The sequence below is a fragment of the Manis pentadactyla genome, chromosome 19 (genome assembly GCF_030020395.1).
Source record: "Manis pentadactyla isolate mManPen7 chromosome 19, mManPen7.hap1, whole genome shotgun sequence".
NCBI lineage: Eukaryota > Metazoa > Chordata > Mammalia > Pholidota > Manidae > Manis > Manis pentadactyla.
Genome location: NC_080037.1, coordinates 13,704,552 through 13,713,027, shown reverse-complemented (window position 1 = coordinate 13,713,027; position 8,476 = coordinate 13,704,552). Strand labels below are relative to the sequence as shown.

At 36.2% G+C, this 8,476-nt stretch overlaps 1 non-coding gene across 1 annotated transcript; it reads left to right on the top strand.

The window, feature by feature from the left end:
- Positions 1-5,726: 5,726 nt before the first annotated feature.
- LOC118935739 (U1 spliceosomal RNA) lies at positions 5,727-5,890 on the top strand. Its single transcript, XR_005033972.1, has one exon. It is a non-coding gene; the product is annotated as a U1 spliceosomal RNA (small nuclear RNA).
- Positions 5,891-8,476: the final 2,586 nt, after the last annotated feature.

The window sequence follows — 8,476 nt, the reverse complement described above, 5'->3', positions numbered from 1 at the left end:
ATGCCTTCTGAGAGGTTTGTTGTTTGTTACTGGTATATGTACAAATGCAGTCAGCTACAATGGATCCAAATGCAGCACAGAGGGCAGGGGTTGGGGGATAGAGAAAACCTCTTTGCAGCCAGCTAGGAGTTGAAACATGGCAGTGCAATATGGAATTTGTCCTGTGGATCACAGCACATGCTCAGTTTTTTCTTTCACTTCAGCTGCTGATGAGTCACAGTTTAGTACACCCGTGGCTCCAGCACCATTGTAGTTCTGACATACTAGAATGCTTCAGTGTTCAACACCCACCAACACTTACCATTTAATCATATTGATCTTGAAGGTTTGTTATCAGAGTAATCAAAATATATGCTACATTCAAAACACAATGAACAGTTTATAGGAGATGCTCAATTTTTTCTAGATTTAGTGAGGTATAATCGACAAAAAATGTATATACTTAAGTTGTAGAATGAGGTGTTATGATATACACATACATTGTGAATTGATTACTACAACCATATTAATTAATATATTCATCACTTCACAGTTACCTTTTTTTTGATAAAAACAATTGAGATTTACTCTCTTAACAAATTTCAAAGATACACTAGAATATTATTAACTATAGTTGCCATGCTGCATATTAGATGTCCAGAATTTATTCATCCTGAGTCACTGAAATTCTGGACAGTTTAATCAGCATTTCTCCATTTCCTGCAGCCCCCAGCCTCTGGCAACTACCATCCACTCGCTGGTCTGTGAGTTTGATTTTTTAGATTCCTTATATTAGTGAGGTCATGCAGTATTTGCCTTTCTGTATCTGGCTTCCTCTCTGTTTTCCTAGTTCATCCATAGTGTTGCAAATGGCGGGATTTCCTTCCTTTTTAAGGGCTGAATAATATTCCTCTGTGTGTGTGTGTGTGTGTGTGTGTGTGTGTGTGTGTGTGTGTGTGATGTTTTCTTTATTCCTCTGTCAGCAGACTCTTAGGTTGCTTCTATCTTGGCTATCGAGAGTAATGCTGCTATGAAAATAGGAGTGCAGCTATCTCTTTGAGTTCACATCCTTTGAAAATAAATACCCAGAAATGGGATTGCTGGGTCAGGTGGTAGCTCTATTTTTAATTTTTTGAGGAACTTCATACTGTTTTCCATAGTGGTTTCACCAATTTTTATTCCCACCAACAGCGCACAAGGGTTCTCTTCTTCATACCCTTACCAAAGCTTACCTTTTGTCTTTTTGATAATAACGTTTTAACAGGCATGAGGTGCTATTGTGGTTTCAGTTTGCATTCCTTTGATGATGAGTGATGCTGGGTGCCTCTTCATTGTATCTGTTGGCCATTTGTATAGCTTTTTTTGAGGCATGTTTATTCAGGTCCTTTCCTCATTTGTTAAATCTGGTCATTTGTTTTCTTGCTATTGAGTTGTTTGAGTTCCTTATATACTTTGGATATTAACCTTTTATCAGATAATTTGATTTGAAAAGATTTTCTCCTATCCTGTAGGTTGTCTCTTCACTCTGTTCATTTTTTTTCTTTGCTCTGCAGAAGCTTTTTAGTCTGATGCAATCCCATTGGTCTACTTTTGCTTCCGATGTCTGTGCTTCCGGGGTTGTAGACAAAAAAATCCTTGCTCAGACCAATGTCAAAGCGCTTTTTCCCTTATGTTTTCTTCAGGCAGTTTTACATTTTCAGGTCTTATATTTAAGTCTTTAATTTGATTTGGTTTTTATATATGGTATGATGCAAGGGTCCAATTTTATTCTTCTGCACATGGAGATTCAATTTCCCCAACACAGGTGATTGAAAGGACTATCCTTTCCCCACTGTGTGTGCTTGGCAGGAAGGTGCTCAGTTAATGGTACCTTTGTCCTGCTATTTTCAAGATTTCTCATAGTAAAATCTCTAACATATAAACCTTTATGAGGGGAAGTAATTTCAATACCAAGATGACACAATTTAAAAAAAATTAGAGGTTACTGGTGTACTGGGGAACTTGAGCCACATGGACACAGATTATTAATCTTTTTACCTGCAAATCCATTTGATTAGCGCTGACTGCTCTAATGGAAACTCAGAACAATTCAGATATCACTCTGGGATTCAGTAAACAGTCCATAAATGCTCATTAAACATATACAGGTCTTACTGGGCATTGAGATGATCAATCAAGTTTATGATATGATTGTGTTTGAGATTAGAAAAAACTAAGATTCTGTGACTTATTTTTTTCATTCAAGTCATAAATTAGTGACAAGCTAATTAGGATAGAGAAAATGACTGGATGTCTGTCTTAGTTATATAACAAATATCTTCTTTTTCTGTGTAATTAACAAGGGTTATTTTATTGTTGAAAACAGTTATGGAGCAATTTGTCCTTTTAAAAGTGCTTTGTCAATCCTGGTTTCATTCATTCCTTAAAGTGGCCCTGAAAATTATAGGCTGTGTTGTCTCAGCTTTAGAGTCAGGCGATATAAGGAGGAATCACAGCTTCAACAGTTATTGGTTATGTGGCCAGGCAAAGATGATTTAACTTTCCTGAACTAAAGTTACTTTCATTTAAAAATTAAGATAATAGGAACTACCATGTATAACCACTTTAGAAATTAGTTTATAATAAACTCTTAGCATTATATTGGGCATGCTACAGGTGCTCAATTTATTGAGAACAATTGTTGTTATTTCTCTTGACATAAATTGGAGAGGGGTCAATGGTCCTGAGTTCATAGAAACTGCGATTCAAAGGGTTTGAGGCACACACAGCATCACTGTGTGTTTGAGGGACCACCAGCAGAGGAGTGGGGAGCTGCGCCCAGCCAATCTCATTGGCCACCTGGACCATGGCATTGTGGGCTTCCTTTATGTATCCTGTTTCATTGTGATGTTTGAAACCTTAAAAGAGATTGGACTTCTTATTTAAGTTTTATTTTGCTGCCCAGAAATATTACGGAATCACTTGATAGGATCACTTTGACCTTTGTTATTATTTCAAAGGCAACAAAAATTTCAGTAGCAGAGTATTAGATTAATAATGCCTGGTTTATAATTAATTGTATTAAATGAAAGCTTGCTGTCCAGTTATGACTGGCAAAACTTCATCACACTGCCAGGGTTAAAACTGTATGTTACATATGGCCTTGGGATTAACCATCAAATTATCTGGAAACAGAGTGAACTATCATGTGACAGAGATTTTTTTCTTTTGCAAAAAGAAAAAAAGTTTATGTCATTCTAACATTTTCTGAGATCAAATTTTAGGACTCTTAAGAACCTAGAAAAGATGATAAATATTTGTGGTTCTTGTCTTAGTCTCCAAAGGGAGAAAGCTTTATACAGTCACAGATAGGTAAGGAGAGAGGTGGTATATTTTTTCCATTATATAAGCCCTTAGTTTAGATCCATAAACATTTTAGGCTTTATTCCTTGATATTTAAATTCAAAAGGAACATGGTTTTATCCATTCACTTAGATGAAAAATTAAAAAATCAGATTATAATAGTTTCTGACTTTTGCCTCAGGGAACTCAAATTTTTATTTAGACCAAGTTGTCTTGAAAGTACTAGAAAATGGGTTAGTCTTTCTCTAATGGTTCCCTTTTCCCTATTATTAATGACAGTTTAGTTCATTCATCTGTTCCTTCATTTATTCATACAGGAAATATTTTTGAAGTTCTCACTATGCAATGTTGTCCTTTTTGAAGCAAAAAGCATCAATTTGTGGCATTTGGTGTTCTCCAGTGTGTACCTTCCCTGTGGCTGATTTCATGCTCACAATGCATTGTCACTGAACACAAAGCTGGAAAAAGGGGAGCAGAATTGGTTCTGTTAAGCTGGTCTGAGCCAGCACCAGCCCACCCCTGACCTTATCTGACCCTATGTGTCACATACTTTGGAGATACATATAAAATCAGTACCAGATGGAAATGGTAAAACTCAGCTAAATTTAAGAAAAGCGTAACATGGTTTGACTTATTTTTTAATTCAGATGATAAATTGGAGTTCTAATCAAATGGGGTAGTAAAAAAATATGGACATTTTAAGTTAGTATACACTGTCTCCATTTCTATGATTAACACAGATTGCCATATGATTGAAACTTCATCAGTAGAAACATAATTAGCTCATAATTTTCAACTATGTAATTGGATATTTGGGAGTAAGATAAAAATGAGATGATAAATTTTCATCTCCTAGAGACAACCTACTGACCAGTGTGTACCTGTGGTGCTAGTTCATTTCCGAGGGTTATGGTGGAGGAATGAGTGTCATTCATTTACTATAGGAACATTCTTCACATCAACTGGTCAAAACAATTTACTGAAGTTAAAGGTTTGGGATTCAGTACTTTGTGTTCTGTTGCATGGCTACAGCTGTCTTCTGCAGACAGACCATCTTGTAATGTTGTAAGGGAAATGAATAATGGGCAATTGATGGATTAGTATAATACATGCTCACTCCTGAAAAAAAAATTCAAGGGTAAGGCCCTATGGATGACAGGTTGATAGCATTTTTATAACCTGTGTGATATGTGTGTGTGTGTGTATGATAACTGTTCCTTTCTGTATGATTTAGGCATTTAAACAAGTTGTTGAACTCATATCCCATGTAAGTTTTATTCCTTGATTTTTTTAATGAACACTACATTAAAGGTATTTCCTCATGTAATAAAAACTTTGTAACACTTTCAATAAGTACATCATAGTTCATATTCTATGTGAACCAATATTTTCCCAATATTCTATAATTTTAGACATTTGGGTAGTTTTTCACATTTTTCTTTCATTATGGAGATTTTATTATAGAGACTTCCTTGTCTCCAAATCTTGGACATATGTCTGCTTATTTCCTTAGGTGAGGCTCCTGGTCAAGGAAATGGATAGTTGAAGGACTTTGAAAACATGAAGTCAAATTGCTTTGCAGTGAGATGAGCCCAGCAAACCCTTCAAAAGCATGGAATCTTAGGGTGTTACCTCATAGCACCTTGTGAGTATCAAGAATTACATTTTTTAAAACTTTACTCATTTGATAAGCAAAAGTAAAATATCATTTTAATTTGCCCTGAGAATATTAGTGAAGTTGAACTTTTCTTTGTGTGTTTGTTGTTAATTTGTATTTCCTTCTTTATGAGTTATCTGCTTATATCATTTGCCTATCTATTGAATTCTCAGATTTTTATATTAGTTTGAGTTCTGTATCTAGTAAGAGTATGTAATTTTGTCTCTTACACTTGATGTAAATATTTCTCTTAGTTTATTTTTATATTGGCTTGCATGTTCTTTTGATATATGGAAATTAAAGTGTTTATTGAAGACACCTTTGTATATATTTTCCCTTTGCAACTTCTTCCATTGAATGTAAACTTAGCAAGTTCTTCTCTATTCATATTGGATAAATATTTACTGACATTTTCTTATGATTTTTATTATTTAAATTTTCTTAATATTTAGGTTTTTATAGTTTGATTAATATGTATTAATATGATTTAATGATTAACTCTAACAAATTACACTAACATCAACTGTCGAATACTGCTTCCATTCTCCATTGATTTGGGATGTTCTAGGTTTCATGCATTTCATGCTTATTTATACTAAGCTCTGTTTCTTAAACTTTGCTTTTGTTCCATATTTCTGTGTAGTTTTATGTCAGTACCATTCTTATTTAATTATTGTAGACCTAATGCTTTAATAACTTCTAGTGCTGGCTTTCCCATTATTATCACCATTTAAAAACTAAGTAGTCTATACTTACCTGGCAGGGGAGATACTGTGATCATGAAGGTGGTTTTCCCAGGGCGAGGCTTATCCATTGCACTCCGGATGTGCTGACCCCTGCAATTTCCCCAAACGTGGGAAACTCGACTGCATAATTTGTAGTAGTGGGAGACTGCATTCGCGCTTTCCCCCTAAATTAAAAAAAAAATAAGTAGTCTAATTAATTTTTTTATTACTTTGAAATAGATTTAAAAATACATTAGGAAAATATTTGTTTGGATTTTTATTATCAGTGTGTTAAGCTTATGTATTAATTTGAGATGAATTATCATAGTAACACCACTTTAATATAAATGGTAGCAAAAATTATTTACGAGTCAATACAAAAGGAAAACCAAAAGTTCATACAAAAGGAAAGCCGCAAGCTGAGGTGTAGATATACAGAGCACTGGGGAAGGTCATCAACAAACTGAACCTGGGTCAAGGCTCACTTATTTATATTTATTAGCTATGGAGTCTTGAACAAGTCCCTTAAGATTTTTAACTTATTCCCTTATCTCGAAAATGGGAATAATATCTTCCCTGCTTACCTCATTTTGGTGTGATGATCAGGTAGGATTATCAGTGCCCTTTGAACATTAAAACGTATATTTTTTGAAGTTACATTGTTTTAATCTCTATAAAGATCAAAATTCCCCTCTTATGGACAGCCTGGACCAGAATTTGAAAACTGCAACTGGTTTTCATTTCCCCCAACTGGGAGGAACTGCGTTTACTATCGACCTAGTCCTTTAAAAAAATCACATTGTTCAATTTTTTTTCTTTCCTTTTCTACTGTAAATATAGCTCATTTACAAAGACCAAAACTTTTCAATACTGAAAAAAATGCCTTCGTATTTTATAAGCAGGAACCCTGTCAAGCAAATTGCTCTTGGTAGGAAAGCAGATCATATATCTTGAGCTTATCTACCTACTTTAGGCGGCACCCAGCCCCGATCAGCCTGGGATATGCACACAGAGCTCTCGCAGACCCACACTGCTCTGTCTGGGTTGGGGCCGCGCAGCCCCAAGGCATTTGAAGACTGCTTCCTCTCCCTGACCTGTGGTTTAAGAAGCTCAGCTTCTTTCCCTCTAGTGATAACTTTGCGCTGTCCTTTTCAAACTACCTTCTACTGTTTATTTGAAATCTAAACATCTGGGAAGCTTAAAAGACCCAATTTGTTGAGGGCACTGTCTGCACTCTAATTTTATGTGCACGAGACCCACGACCAGTAAACACGTTGATAGCAGGATTTATGAAACTGTAACTTCTGCAATATAACCTCAAGCCAGGAAGATATAGTTCAATCTTCTATGGCACTATTTATGATGGAATTTTAGATCTGGAAGAGAATGAACAACCCTAGCTTAACTGTTTCGATTTGCAAAGAAGGAGCTGGATTCAGAGAGATAATAACTTTTATATGCCATGTGACCAGTCAGTGGTATAGCTGGCAACAGGAAAGAATCTAGCCTAGATCCTCTCCAGCCCACTCTGATACTGCACCATTCTGATCGGGACAGCGCAGCAATGCAGTGTTAAACAGGGAGGAGAAAAGTTAGGGCCAGTGTCAGAATGTCTTGAAAATACTTGTCTCACAAGGTGTTCAACACAATCCTTTAAAGGTCTGAAAGAAGTAGGGACATTGGGAAAAATCATGTTTGCACTTGGAAAAGTCTCTACTTGGGTGCTGGATAAATTCTTTCTCATATATAGAAAATATTTAGCAGGAATAAATGTTTTCAGGCTTCTGGTGATAAAACTGGATCTGAGCATAACCCCGTTTTTGAAAATAAGAATGCCTGGATCTGATCATCTCCTCAGCCAGTCTGATTAGTTCTGCAAACTGGTTATTATTAAAATTAGGGACAAACAAGATCTACCTCCCAAAATCCCATTGGCTGCTTTCTGGACTCTTCTTAGTCTGTCTCCCTCTGACTTAACGACTGCAATTTCCACTTGTCCCAAACAGGAACTCTGCTTTTAGTGGACTTAATTCCAACTTCTTCAAGTTTTCTAAGCTTTGCTAATTTTGACTTTCAGCTCTTTTTGTTCATGGGGTTCCTTTCCTTGGGATACCCGACCCCTCCTTCTCGCAGATAGCCTTAATCAACTACGGTTCCCTTTGGTTCTCAACTTCTAGGACCTTCAATCCATGTCACACTGATTTTTTTTTCCCAGCTGATCTGTAGACTTATTTATTTATTTTATTTTGGTATCATTAATATACAATTACATGAGCAACATTGTGGTTACTAGATTCCCCTCATTATCAAGTCCTCACCACATACCCCATGACAGTCACTGTCCATCAGCATACTAAGATGCTATAGAATCACTACTTGTCTTCTCTGTGCTATACTGATTCTTGCACCTTCCGGCATCTCCCAAATAAGTTTGATCCCTGGAAGGGAAGGGACAGCAAAGGTTTCTTCACCAAGACTCCTAAGATCACTACGTTATTGTAAGGGGCATACATGAATTGAAAAGGAAAATAAACTGAATGTGGGGAAGGGAGAGAATCAAGTTGAGACACTGCTTGTATTTCTTGTCACAGACCTTGTCCCAGTGAAGTTTGACACAACCCCCTCTATATTGATTCTTGAATTCTCATTACTACCAGTGAAATGACAGCCCCTAGGGTGTTCTCATTTCCCAGATTTCTCTGGCTTTATTTCATGGTCTCTTTCCTCTGAATGACCTTGCTTCTCTCTGAGTCATGGTAGCTATGATTTGATT